Source organism: Schistocerca serialis, chromosome 6 (assembly GCF_023864345.2).
Source record: "Schistocerca serialis cubense isolate TAMUIC-IGC-003099 chromosome 6, iqSchSeri2.2, whole genome shotgun sequence".
In the NCBI taxonomy this organism is placed as follows: domain Eukaryota; kingdom Metazoa; phylum Arthropoda; class Insecta; order Orthoptera; family Acrididae; genus Schistocerca; species Schistocerca serialis.
In genome coordinates this window covers 224,736,504-224,751,813 of record NC_064643.1, presented here as the reverse complement: position 1 = coordinate 224,751,813, position 15,310 = coordinate 224,736,504, and positions in this window count along the sequence as shown.

Genomic DNA, 15,310 nt, shown 5'->3' with positions numbered 1-15,310 from the left:
AGACAATCTCTGCTACCATTACAAAATGTATCAATGCGGGTCTTTCCCGCTCTTTTCTTAAAATGTATCCATACGCGGTCGCTCCCGCCCTTTTTAAAATTAAATCAATTTGCGGTCTCTCTTGTCAACAATACTTTGGTGCAGACATTCCCTGCTACCACAATTATTTCCAACATGACAAATATTAGTTATTCCTACTTAATCCTATTAATAAAATATAAACATCTTTCACAGATTGTGATATGACAATAAACAATAGAAATATACACGTCTTACATCCTTAATATGTACATTTAATTGTTTTTTTTTTTTAATTCAAAGGGCTTTTCACCTCTTTTAAACTATGGTACGTATTAGCATTATTTAAAGCTAAGCTAACATTCATCTCTTTTGAGCTTTGGTCCATAGAAGCCTTTCTCAAAACTAAGCTATCATTCATCTCTTTTAGACTGCCGTCCATTTTAGCATTACTTAAAGCTAAGCTGACATTCACCGGTTTTACATTTGTACTCGATGGCGCCAGACTAGCCCCCAATAATTCCTTCATGTCCTTCATAATATTTGGACATTGACCTTATATACTCCTTATAAACTTATAATTATTGATTTTGGCCCTGAAGTTATGTGCCTTATTATCACACAATGTTCGACCTTCTTAAACTTCTCTTCAAATTTTGACGCTAGACAAAGTCTTAAAATTACTGAAGTCCTCAGCTAACTTACCTATTTTCTTATTCATTACTACCTTTTCTTGTTTAGGTTCCTTAATATGAACATTTAATTGTTTTCTTAAATTCAAAGGGCTTTTCACCTCTTTTAAACTACGGTACATATTAGCTTTATTTAAAGCTAAACTAACATTCATCTCTTTTAAGCTTTGGCCCATAGAAGCCTTTCTCAAAACTAAGCTATCATTCATCTCTTTTAGACTGCCGTCCATTGCAGCATTACTTAAAGCTAAGCTGACATTCACCTGTTTTGCATTTGTACTCAATGGCGCCAGACTAGCCCCCAATAATTCTTGCATATCCTTCATAATACTTGGACACTGACTGTATATACCCCTTATAAACTTATAATTATAACAGATATGGGATTCTATCACTCCTTTACTACTACTGCCTGTAAATACTGGCTTAAAGACTAGTGCTCTTCATAAACCTTCATTACCTGTCCCAAATTTTTATATTATTATTATTTTTGTCAAATCAGATTAATTTTTATTAACACTAATCATCTTTATAATCACAATTTTTTGGTCAAAACACAAGTTTCCGCAAGAAATCTTGAGAGGTGGTACACCACTCTCTCGCTTTAACAACATTGTCAGTCAGATTAACATTCATACATTTGGTCATGAACTCGATGTTCCTCAGTACTGCGTTTGGTGTGATTTATAACTTTTTTGCATGAAGAAATTTTGGGCAGAATGTGTAACCTGTAGAGAACTTGTACCTGAGAGGCCGTAGTGGAGGGAATGGATGACAGGGGGAGAGAGAGAGAGAGATGGATTGAGGGCCGTAAATTCTGAGTCCAGCGGCCAGGCTGCGTGAGTGAATCCGGGAAGCAGCACTCAGGGACCTCTGGCTGTAGCTCTGCTTCCGCTTAGGGATAGACAGCAGAGAGCCAAGTACAAAACATTTTACCTGGGTCAGACGGCTGTCGGTTGCGAAAGTGACCAGTTGGCAGAAAGTAAGTGGGGGAAGCCGTTTAAGAGAGACTGCTGTAAACTGAGTCTTTGTGCAAATGGAGGGAAGATCATAAAACTCCATGCAGTCTGGGACAATATGGACAGAGCGGCTGGTGCACGTGTTTAGTGAAGGCAAGACTGTAACTTCCCTGATGCCAAGAAGTCGCCTGGTCCTCTTAACGAGTGGCAAAAAATATATATATTTCACATGCATGACTGTATGGGAAGCTTAACAGCCTTCTTTCAGAAATTGGAAATGGTCAGCCTGGAAAGATTAGCTCTCTCTGAAAATGAGACAACGTGGTCCCATCTAGATAGACTTTTTTGCCCAAACTTGACCATGCTTACTATGAGAATGACACCTCCCTGCCCTAAAATCTGAATTTTTCAGACAAGTGAGATCTGGAGTCGCTGATTGGCTCCTCTTAGGATACGCAGAGCAATGGCTTGCTCCCCCAGCGTGGGAATCCCGGTGCTGTGTCTGGATTGGCAACCAGGCCAACAGAATAGTCGAGAGAGGAGATTCAATGAGTAGAGGATAGTTCGATTGGTTTGTGCAATGTGGGGGCGGCTTCGTTTCTGTTAATTCGGCTCCTGTACCGAGGCTTGGCGGAAAGTGGTTGTGTTCTTTTCTTTCTTCGTCTTGTGGTGCTCCTCTGGTGGAGAATTTCAGGTCTTTCCTTGCTGGGGGAGACGTGTGGTCTGTATGTTGTGGAGAATTAAGACCTAGTGGCAGTTTCCATCTATACTGACAGTGGAACTGCAAATCATCTCGGACGTATCGTGTGTAACGGGGGTGAGCTTTATCGTCCTGGGTCGGCCGTATGACGTTGACAATTCCAGTACACACTGTTATGCCTGTGAGTCAAATCGGTTTGGTCAGACCAACGAATGGTTGCACCTCACACTGAAATCTGCTGGTATTTCAGGGTTCTGATAGGGAATTTTCATGGACGCGTCAGAACATTACAGTTGCCGCAGCGCGCCGTTTCCTGCTGCCGTTTGGATTGCTCACGCGCTGCCTGCGATATGTAAGCTACAATAGAATCGCAGACCAGAGAGCAGTAGTAGTTGTAGCTCTGGCAGCAGGAGTAAGTGGTAGCTAGCAGTCGGGTGTATGGAGTTGGTGGGGCCGGTCGTGGGGAGCGATGGCGGTGCCTGAGCGATGTAGTATAGGGTAAAAGCAGCCGCGCGCATATGTAGTTTGTTACAACTAAATTTGTACTATTGTTATATCAAGTCCCATGTAAATGTTTTTTAAAAATCTTTTAATAAAATCTTTCTTATAAAATTAACTTTTGACAATCATTCATCTGAATTTAAAGATTTTACTAATTTCTCGTATCCATGGTCGTCCCGATTAACGTAAGGAAAAATCAGTTGTTTCTTTTTATACATGACAAATCTAGCTGCCAGCATTGCACTGGGCTGTGCCAGAAAAATTTCTTATAGGATCAGATATATACGCGTTATCTGGCGACTTCATTGAGGTAAGAATTTTCAATTTATTCAGAATGACTTTTCAGGACCATGACGCAGCGTTGCTGACGTCCAGATTTATCAGTTTAGGTTCACAGTCAGGTAATTATTGAAAGGTTATATATGAGTTACATTTTCATTGAGAAGCTAGTCATCATTATTATCATGAGGTTACGGAATAATAAACTGTTGGGAGGTTACACTGAATGTGAATGCTATAAATATTTTTTCTGTTGGGAGGTGAATCAAGGTGAATGGGTAAAATACTGCTGCACTGGCTTAGGGTTGTTAAATGATATTCACAGCTCCCTGTCCTCCCGTGAACCGTAGTTTGTGGTATACTTGGTAGTAGTTGATTCCATTTGAACAGAGTTGGGCCTCATAGTGGATTCCTGTAAACAAAGGCAGATTGCATTGTAAAAAGGTTAACTCAGGGGAGGATTTCTATAGCTTCTACCTCAATGAATATTTTGCAGCCAGACGCCAGCCCTTTTCTGATCCGTCTTTGTTATTTTTGTGTAAGATTTATCAGCTCATTGTAGCTATAAATGGATTAATAAAACTTGTTATTATTTCGTAGACTTAAACACGCCACTGTTCTTATTCATACTCCCTCAAATATTCATTTTTTTACTTTATTGTGGTGGTACGTGGGTACTCCAGCAATTTAAGATTTAGCATTATTAAGTCAATTAATTTGATTATTAATTTGTGTTCTGAAAGTGACCGCAGGCATAGACAGCGAAAATGCCATGAGTAAATTCACTAATTTCATATATAAAATTAAGGCTGTAGCTCAGGATTATCTTTATGTAAAGATAATAACATTGATCATAACTCAGACATATGTTTACGATGAAAGCAAGTGATGGCTTGCAGTTGGTGTCCCTTGGCCAGGATCTCCAATCATAGCACTTTTGTGAGATAGTGTCCGCCCCAGTTAGCTGAGTGGTCAGCGTGGCGGAATGCCACGCCAAGGGGCCTGGGTTCGATTCCCAGCTAGGGCAGAAGATTTTCTCCGCTCAGGGTCTGGATGTTGTGTTGTCCTCATCATCATCTCATCCCTATCTCCGACGCGCAAGTCGCCCAATGTGGCGTCGAATTCAATAACTACGTGCCCTCGGCGGCCGAACTTCCCTGAATGGGGGACTCCCGTCTCACAATGCAGTACGCTCATTTCCATTTGTGAGATAGTGCGTTATCTTGTGGAACAGGAGCGTGTTTTTCTTTTTTTCGAAGTGAGACTGTGTATTGAGAACATGTAGACTCGGGTTTGTTCAAAAAAATGTGTGTGAAATCTTATGGGACTTAACTGCTTACGTCATCAGTCCCTAAGCTTACGGGACTTAACTCTTAGGTCATCAGTCCCTAAGCTTACACACTACTTAACCTAAATTATCCTAAGGACAAACACACACACCCATGCCCGAGGGAGAACTCGAACCTCCGCCGGGACCAGACGCACGGTCCATGACTGCAGCGCCCAAGACCTCTCGGCTAATCCCGCGCGGCGGACTCGGGTTTGGCGCTACACGTTGTATCTCAGCAACTTGTAGAACGTTGCGGTCATTTTATTTCAGTGTAGGTATTGTTTGTCTCTTTTTTGTTTGTTTATTTCCCATTGTGTCTTGTCAGTGACTACTGCGTCACTTCTCGTCTGATGTTGCGTCGTTGCAACAGCGTTGTCCAAAATTTTTTGTGGAAACTATTTGTGTAGGGGGATTGTAAATTTTTGAGTGGGTTTTGTTTCATGGACTTAGGCATAACTATGTACATTATTTGAAAGAAGAGCAGAGTAGAGCTGTGGCGCGTGATGCATATGAGTCGGATGCTTGAGGAAGTGGAAATCGATCTGATTGCTTATGAGAAGAAAGATTCGTGTGTGTAATGAGAAAGGTTGCGCACTGTCTTTCAAAATGGGACACAAGTCAGCCATTGATACAGAACAACATCGAACAGCGGAAGAAGTTATTTTAAATCAGTCTGCAAAAACGGAACAAATGTCAAGTGCAGAATACTCCGATGATAAGGGTTGTGTTCACTCAGGAAATGAAAGTGAAAAGCATTCCGAAGCGGCAGGTTATGTAAGTTCTGTAAATACGGAAAGAGGTACAGACAAAGAAAGTAACAGTCCGATTTGACGGACAAGGCGTCTTAGAGCAGTTGAATCGCGTGCGTCAAGTCCAGAATCGATCATTTAATTTATGCAAGAGGCACAGGAGAGACGACAGGAAAAGAAAGAGGAGAGACGACAGGAGGAGGAAACCAGAGGAAGCAATGGGAGAAAAGAGACGACATTAAGAAGACCAAAGACAAGAGTCCTCATTAATGAAATTAGAGAAGTTGAGAAGCGACAAGGCAACGAGGAAAAGAGACAGGACAAAGTCACGAAAGAAATTAAGGAAATTCAAAGGAGGGCTGATGAGTTTGTCGAAAACGTACATCAGGTCAGGAACGAAGTTAAGGGTGTAAAGGCAGAGGATGAAGACATTTAGAAAACATCAGATGAGAGGCGAGAAGTAGTGGCAGAGTCCAAACATGAGGCTAGCGCAACCAGATCAGTAGCACGAGATGCGCAAAAAAATACCCAGATTGCGAGAGATCAGGCAGCGCTGGCAAAGGTCGAAGTGAGCACAACCAAGACGGCTATTTCTGCTTTCAAAAAACAGGGACAGAGGGTAGCTGAAAAGACACAGGAAGAAATGTTAGAAACCAAAGACGAGCAAACACGTCTCACTACCCGGCAGAATGAGCTGGCGGATGAGCTGAGACATATGCGAACGGGGTCGCTCGTGCAGAAATTCATCCAGAAGCAACAGCACCTCGCCGGAGTTCGTTGGTCGCCAGGAATGTCAGAAACAAAATTTTGCAACCCAGCCTTGAGCCACATCCCCGGCACAGGCCGATAAACTGCAGTAGCGCCCGTTGAACGGGGTACTACGCTCGGCCGAGCGCGTGTAGTCAGTGAGGCGTAGTGCACAAGTACCGAGCCGGGCCACAATTTCGCGCGAGTCTGAAATACGGAAACATGACTACGTGACTCTGATGACACGAGGCGAGGATATAACAGCATTCAGGGATCGGTCGGCCATGAACTCTCGGGCACACGCGCGCCTGAATTTAGAGAAAGGCCAGGGGCGATAAATTGTGAATATTTTGACTTAAAACATTTTTTCTCAATTCAAAATTTTCAGGTTTACAAAGAGAACCACAATTTGTTACGCCTCAAGTAATGGATTGCTTTGTGTGATAAGGTACTACCCGAGTCATGGCAACTAGTATACAAACTGGAATTTGTGTGTGAATACCTGGAGGGTTCAATAGTAAAGCACATGCGTTGCGTTGCAGCTAACTGGCGCAGCAACGGCGAATTCAGAGAGGTTTCCCTCAAAACCTACTCGTCACAAGAGACCCAAGAAATGATTAAACAGGAGATTATGTTGGAGAAGGATTACGAAGCATCCGGGTGCCTCAGTCCGGTAAAGTTTTTCGAGGCGCTTGTGAGCAAGATCCGTCACTTGGACTACCTGTATGGTGATAAGGAGATAATGCGACACTGCCACATGAAACTGACATTGAGGTACCATTAACTGCTGATTGGCAAATGAAATGACACATTAGAGTCATTCAAAAGCGCTCTGCGAGAGTCAGATTTTGTCAAGGATGCACAAAATGCGAGGGACCGAATGAGACATAATGAAAGAATTCGCTAGGTGCATCAGGTGGAAATAATGACGGGCAAAACACAGACAAAAACAGAGCTACAAGAAACCATTATCAAGGCCAAAGATTTAGCATCGAGCCGCAGCGGAATGTTGGCCTAAGAATTTGACTTTGGACGTCCCGATACATGATTTGATAATATTTGCAGTTACACAACACTCTCTGAAGGTGGGAGCATTTCCCCTAACGTCATGCTGTGTTGCCTCCACGTCGGCTCCGCAATCAGTAGATCGTCCGTAGAGCTGGTGATCCTTTGCTTAACAGTCACTAAGGATTCTGTCTAGTCCCCTAATGAACGCAACCGAAGAACCATTCAAACCAAATGGTAACCATCTGAATTAATAGCATTTACCGAACGCAAGAAATGCTGTGCATTTCCGGCCCGTTTCCGGTTCAATTATCATATTGATTTGTCGCGATTATGGCACCAAGCGAATCGAGCCGTATTGTTTCTCAACCACAATGATTGGCTTATTGTACGTGGAGATCGCTGGTTCGATGATATCATTGTCCAGCATTTCCTTAAGCTCCAAGTAGACTTTCTGCCGGTATGCCAGTGGTATCGTGTAGGGAGGCACAAAAAATTTGTTGTGGTCTCGTACCCGGGACGGTTATTCGAAATTTCTAATTGCACCTGTCTTTGGCAGAATCCATCTGCGTTATCTCTTAACGGACTCCCCAAATCCACCTTGTCGCGCGTTGGGATGTTGTTTAAATTGCCCAATATGCAATCTATTACATTGTGCACCTCTTGCTGAATTTGTGTCGCCTCTTGTGCTGTCGGTCTACTTCCGTATCGACGTGGTGGCCTTCGGCTCCTACCCATTGGCAGTGTAGCTCAGGTTTAAACACTCTACCGGGGTCTGTGCTCGTATTGCGTCATCTACAAATGACCACGCCCCCTTTCTGCAAGACATTTTCACCTCATCCTACATCCAGAAAGGCCTCTCTTCACTTAAGAAGTCCATTACAAACACTGTCTCGATAGACAGAGTGGGAACAATCAGGAAGTTTGTCTCCAGCATATACCTTGGCAGTGAATCACCAGTCGAGTCTGAAACTGCACCTCAATGTCCTTATCCGTCAAGGGACCTTTTATTCCTGTTTGAGTGGCTTTGAGCGCAGGCCATGGGTGCTTTTCAATGTATCTATTGTATACACTCTCTGATATGGTCGTGATGTGGCTCCCACTGTCGATAATTCCCGTAGACCGACGCCACCTACGGTTACATGAATGATGGGGCGTAAATCCTGTCTGCTAGTCATCTCTCTTTTCGCACGCATAAATTCTCCTATGTCCTCATACTCTAATAAGTTAATGTTGCCCGTACCGACATTACGTGCGTCTTTGTTCTGGGCTGAGAACGCAGCGGCCGTCTGTCAAATCCTACGCGGACTTCCGCTGCAGTTTGAAGGGTTAGGTGGTCTCATTTCCACTACGTCATTTTGGCTGTCATGTCGTGGACTTCGCCTACCAATCCCTCGATTATTTCGTGTCTGCCCTGAGTTCCAGACTGGCTTCATGAGCTGGTTAGAATTATGCACTTCCCTCTTATAGTTATTTCTGTTTTCTTGAAACTTACCACCATACATCCGCCTTGTTCTTCCATCATTCCGCTGCGGCTCGTTGCTAAATCTTTGGCCTTGATAATGGTTTCTTGTCGCTCTGTTTCTGTTTTGCCCGTCATTATTTCCACCAGATGCACCTTGCGAATTTCTGTCATTATGTCTCATTCGGTCCCTCGCATTTTGTGCACCCTTGACAAAGTCTGACTCTAGTAGAGCGCTTTTGAATGACTCTAAGGTGTCATTACATTTACCAATCAGCAGTTCCTGGTACCTCAATGTCAGTTTCATGTAGCAGTGTCCCATTATCTCATTATCATTATACGGTTAGTCCAGGTAACGGATCTTGCTGACAAGCGCCTCGAAAAACTTTACCGGACTGAGGCACCCCGATGCTCCGTAATCCTTCTCCAACATAATATCCTGTTTAATACTTCCCTGGCTCTCTTGTGACTAGCAGGTCATGAGGAAAACCTCTCTGAATACGCCGTAGCTGCACCAGTTTGCTGCAACGCTACGCATGTGCTTTGCTGTTGACACTGACAACTGCTACTGGAAGACTCTTCAACAAGCGTGACCGTTTGTAACTGCTGCCCCAACTCTGGTCTGTCAATGGTTCAGACGTCTACCTGTTGTTGCCATAGACTGGAGACAGGTCCTGCAAGAGACACCGCTGCCACCACTGATGCCGTTAAGTGAAGAGATAACCCTATCCATAGCACCAATTCACTCCCTATACCTGCCACAACCAGCCTGTTACACACCTCATGAGTGTAGTGCTGTGTTTATTTGTGTGTATAATGTTAAAGTTAATTTTTGGATTCTCTAAAGACCCTTGAGAAGGGAGCGGTATGAGACTTAAATATGTTTGTGTTTCAGTCGATAAAATTCTTCTGGGCTTGAGGCCGCATTGTCGACTAGAAAATTCCGACGTTTCGGCGACTGTTGCAAGACGTCTTCCTCAGGGTGTACTGTACAGTTAGCAGTACAGCCTGAGGAAGGCGTCTTGCAACAGTCGCCGAGCCGGCCGCGGTGGTCTAGCGGTTCTAGGCGCTCAGTCCGGAACCGCGCGACTGCTACGGTCGCAGGTTCGAGTCCTGCTTCGGGCATGGATGTGTGTGATGTCCTTAGGTTAGTTAGGTTTAAGTAGTTCTGAGTTCTAGGGGACTGTTGACCACAGATGTTAAGTCCCATAGTGCTCAGAGCCATTTGAACAGTCGCCGAAACGTCGGAATCTTATAGTTGACAATGCGGCCTCAAATCCAGAGGAATTTTATTGACTGTGACGACGGCCGCGGAAGCCTACGTTTACACATGTTTGTGTTTTTCTTTTAATTCTTATTTTTGTGTGCCTTGCTGTATTTATTTAATTAGGTTAAATGTAATTTTTTCACTTTTCTTTTTTAACATGTTTGTCGAGAGGGTCAACACCATTTTTAGGTGTGTACTGGGGCACAAGGTCATTCTCAGCTAAAATCTAAGATTGACAAAATATCACACACAAAAAATACACTAATATTCAAACCACTTTTTTAAAAAGTGATTCATGTTTTTATTATGTCTTTGACATTTGTGTAAAGTCTCAATATGTTACACATGTCATTTAATTTGTTTATTTTGTGTTAGCACCATCTACTCCATTGTACTAAAAGAACTAGATTTGCTGAATGCTCGGTAGATTCTGCTATGTTATTGTCGCCATGGCAGATTGAATTACTGTGAATGCTTGGGCAGGGGAAACAAAATCTCTGAGGCAGAGAATTCTCAATGCTCTGTGATACTGTATTGTGGTTAGGGAAACCTTTATTATCTCTGACCTCAGCTTCAGTGTGAATGGGTTAGTTAAATGTCTGCAAGACCTTTTAACCATTCAGTCAACGTATTTATGATCAGGGGTGAACGTCAAAGACTTGAGAGTCCACAGGAACAATTATGACACCCAGTGAATCACAAAACATTTGCAGGCATGGAAAAGTTAGAGGGTGTATGACCCCATTTTGAATGAAGTCAAGACAGGGTATGGTATTTTTGGATTTTGGTTGGCAAAGCTGTCATGGTCCGGCATGTCATTCTCAAAGACTGAGTCAGAGTGTCATAATTTCATCTGCTCTGTGTCATACTAATCTCTTTCTTGAAGTGTGACATTTCCCATGCAGATCCCATGCAGAAATTATTGGACAACAGGGAGGTAGTGAGAGGTGACACATCACTCTCTCACTTTCACAATACTGTCAGTCAGATTAATATTCATATTTTAGTTTATGATCTCTGTGTTCCCCATTTGGTATGTGTGGTGTATAACTTTTTTACATGAGGAAATTGTGCACTGAACGTTCGTGTAACTGCATGTGTAAATGGTAGAGAACCTGTACCCGAGGAGCTGTGGTGGAGGTGATGGACAACAAGGGGAGAGTGATGGACTGGGGGCCATAAATTGTGAGTCCAGCAACCAGGCTGTGTGAGTGATTCTGGGAGGCAGCACTCAGTGGAATGTACCTGCAGAGGGACTTCTGGCCATAGCAATCCTTCCGCTTAGGGTCAGACAGGAGGGAACCAGTTTGCAAAACATTTTACCAGGCCTGGCGGCATTCAATTGAAAAGGTGAGCAGTTGGGGGAAAGTGGGTGGAGGAAGCCATTCAAGAGAGACTACTGTAAACTGAGTCTTTGTGCAAATGGTGGGAATGTCATAAAACTCCACGCCTTCTCACATTAGAAGCTGGGATGATACGGACAGTGTGGCTGGTGCACGTGTTTAGTGGAGACAAGACTGTAACACATCTGACGCCAGGGAAACGCTTGGTTCTCTTAGCGAGCGGCAAAAAACATATATAGTTCATGGATATGAATGTGTGGGAAGCTTAACAGCCTTCTTTCAGAAACTAGAAATGGTCAGCCTGGAAAGATTAGATCCCTCTGAAAATGAGAGACTGTGGTCTCATCTAGGTAGATGGCCATGCTTACCTTGAGATCGACGCCTCCCTGGTCTAAAACCTGCTTATTTCAGACAAGAGAGATTTGTAGTCGCTGATTTGCTCCTCCCAGGATATGCAAAGTGGAGGCTTGCTCCCCCAATATGGGATCCCCGGTGCTGTGTCTGGTTTGGCTACCAGGCCAATCGCGAAACTCTCGCCCAGTGCGAAGTCCCAAGCGATTAGAAAAAAGCGCAGATGACTCTGTGTAGGAGAAGGGTAAAAGAACTGATCCACAAAATTACAGACCAATATCCATGACATCGGTTTGCTACAGAATCCTTGAATATTTTCTCAGTTCGAATATAATAAATTTTCTTGAGATCGAGAAGCTTATGTCCACGAATCAGTATGATTTTAGAAAGCATCATTCATGTGGTGCTTGCCCTTTACTCACATGATATACTGCGAACTATGGATGAAGGGCAACAGGCAGATTCCATATTTTTTGATTTCCAAAGACAGTTTGACAAGATGCAAGCATATGGAATAGATTCACAGACATGTGAGTGGCTCGAAGCCTTCTTATAGAATCCAGTATGTTCTCTTCGACGGCAAGTACTTATCAGGGTCAAGCGTATTGTCAGGAGTGCCCCAGGGAAGTGTGATAGGACCGCTGTTATTCTCTACATACATAAATGATTCGTCTGACAGGGTGGGCAGCAATCTGCAGTTGTTTGCTGGTGATCCTGTGGCGTACGCTTAAGGTCTCGACGTTGAGTGACTGTAGGAGGATACAAGACGATTTAGACAATATTTCTAGTTGATGTGATGAACTGCAGCTAGCTCTGAATGTAGAAAAATGTAAGTTTGAATGAGCAGGAAAAACAAACCCGTAATGTTCGGATACAGCATTAGTGGTGTTCTGCTTGACACAGTCATGTCGTTTAAAAATGTGGGCATAACGTTGCAAAGGGATATGAAATGGAACGAGCATGTGAGAACTGTGGTGGAAAAGGTGACTGGTCGACTTAGGTTTATTAAGTGAATTGTGGGAAAGTGTGGTTCATCTGTAAAAAAGACCGCATATAGAACGATAGTGAGATGTATTCTTGAGAGCTGTTCGAGTGTTTGGGATCCGTGCCATGTCGGATTAAAGGAAGACATAGAAACAATTCAGAGGCGGGCTGTTAGATTTATTACAGGTAGATTCGAACAACACGCAAGTGTTACGGAGATGCTTCCGGAATTCAAATGGGAATACGTAGGGGGAAGGCGACGTTCTTTTCGAGGAACGCTATTGAGAAAATTTAGAGAACCGACATTTGAAGCTGACTCCAGTTGTTGCCTCAAACGTACATCGCGCGTAATGAACACGAAGATAATGTACGAGAAATCAGGGCTCATACGGAGGCATAGACAGTCTTTTCCCTCGCTCTATTGTCGAGTGGAATATGAAAGGAAATGGCTAATAGTGGTACAGGGTACCCTCCGCCACGCGCCGTAGGTAGATGTAAATACCGGGTATCGCTCCAAAGGGCCGTCAAGGGCATTTCCTCTGGTGTTTCGGCAAGTGTTTGCAATTTCGTGTTAGTATTGTGTAGCTGGAGTGGCCCAAACAATTACCATACGTCACGTCTTTCATGCGTCACCCATTGTCGACAGAAAGCGTTGGTTTGTTTTCCGTTACAAACAAAAACATTTTTAAATCGGCATTTTACGTACCCATTCGATAGAGCACTCCCACATTAGTTTAGTCCGACATTCATTTTATCGATATGTGTTAACAGGGGCACCAAAACACGAAGAATAAACATCAATCCAGCAGCGACTCAGTAGCGCTGCACGCTTGTCGGTAGCAATTAGCACGGGCCAGAGCAGTACAGGAGAACGTTACCCCAATCTAGGACATTCTATCGAACGGGCATGTAAAATTCTTCTTTAAAAATCATTTTCATTGTAATGGGAAACAAACTGACGCTTTCCGTCGACAGTGGGCGCTGCGTGAAGGACATGATGAGATGTGTGTGGGCTGACTCGTTAAAAGGAAATTGTAGACATCTGCTGAGACACCAGAGAAAATGCGTCTGATGACTCTTAGGAGAGACACCCTGTATACGACGGTAATGTGGTGAAGAATGTCCTCGACTGAGAAAAAATCCAGCTTTGATACACACACATACACGTATGATTAGTGAAGATATGCAATTATTTTAATACCGGTATGTTATTCTACAAGTAAAACTAAAGGAAACAGTTCATGTAAACATAGGTCTGCAAATGTTTAGTTACTCAGTTACGGCTAGTAAAAGATTTTGCCTGAAATTTAGGAACTTCGCTAATATGAATCCATCGCAAAACCGTACGAGGTTAGAGTAAAGCACGATTCCCATTTATTTTGTTGTTATTGGTCTGGTGAATCCAATAAAAGATGTCCCAGACGTGTATCTGCAGTAGTTTTCCAGAGCATCCAGAGAAAAAATGGTTCAAATGGCTCTGAACACTATGGGACTCAAAGCATCCAGAGAAGCGAAGATTATTATACAAGTAAATTTGTTTACTTTCCATTAAGAATGTAGAAACGTTTATGTCATTGTTGGCAACCGTTAGTGAGTTGTTTAAGTCATTTCCTAACCTTGAAGGGAGATTGTTTTTTGTATTATTCAGTGAAAGAACATAACAACAGTGTATTTAAGTGAAACTACATTGTAACTGTTGTAGTTTGTAGATGATTTATGAAAAAGGGATGCCTTTCAAATTTACGACAGAGGAATACGCCGATATCTATATGGTGTTTATTTATGGCAAATGTGATGGTAATGCTACCCCAGCATTTAACGAATATCGAGTATATTACACAACACGGAGGATTCCGAATGCACGAACCATTAGTGGAGTATTTCGAATGTTATGGAAGACAGGTTTTCTACCTAGCGTTCATAATCAGTACGAGCGCTCGATACGTGAAGACGATGATGAGGATATTATGGGTGCTGTTCAACGTAGCCCTGGTACCAATACACAAGGTGAACGGTCTACCCGACGGGAGGCCCTAGCCACACGACATTTCATTTCATTTCAACGATTAGGCATTTCACAATCCAAGGTATGGCGTACACTGAAGTACAATAATCTGTATCCTTACAATAAACAAAATGTGCATAATTTACATCCGGGAGATCCTGCCCTTCGCTTGGAGTTGTGCAAAAAATGGTTCAAATGGTTCTAAGCACTATGAGACTTGACATCTGAGGCCATCAGTCCCCTAGACTTAGAACTACTTAAACCTAACTAACCTAAGCACATCACACACATCAATGCCCGAGGCAGGATTCGAACCTGCGACCATAGCAGCCGCGTGGTTCTGGACTGAAGCGCCTAGAACCGCTCGACTGGAGTTGTGCAACTGGTTAAAAACTAATCATAGGTTACACAAACACATTTTATTTACTGATGAGGCACAGTTTACTCGATATGGTATAAACAATTTACATGACGAGCACGTATGATCAGAAGCAAACCCACATGCAACAGTGTAACGCAATTTCCAGCGCCGATTTAGCATAAATGTGTGGTGTGGTATAATCAACATACGCTTTATTGGACCCTTCATTTTCCCGGACGTCTAACTGGCGAGACGTACTTACAATTCCTTCAAGAACTAATGTCCCGCTTGCTCGAAGATGTTCCACTTGCTACGCGATTGCAAATGTATTTTCAACATGATGGCGCGCCTCCACATTTCACCAACGCCATTACTGCAAATTTAAATGATCATTTTCCCCAGAAATTGATTGGTCGTGGTGCTACACTTCTGTGGCCACCCAGAAAGCCCGAATTAACACCAATGGACTTTTGTGCGTGGGGATGGATGAAAGACATAATTTATGAGGACAAAGTCAATACACGTGAGGCATTATTTTCTCGCATTATGAATGCAAT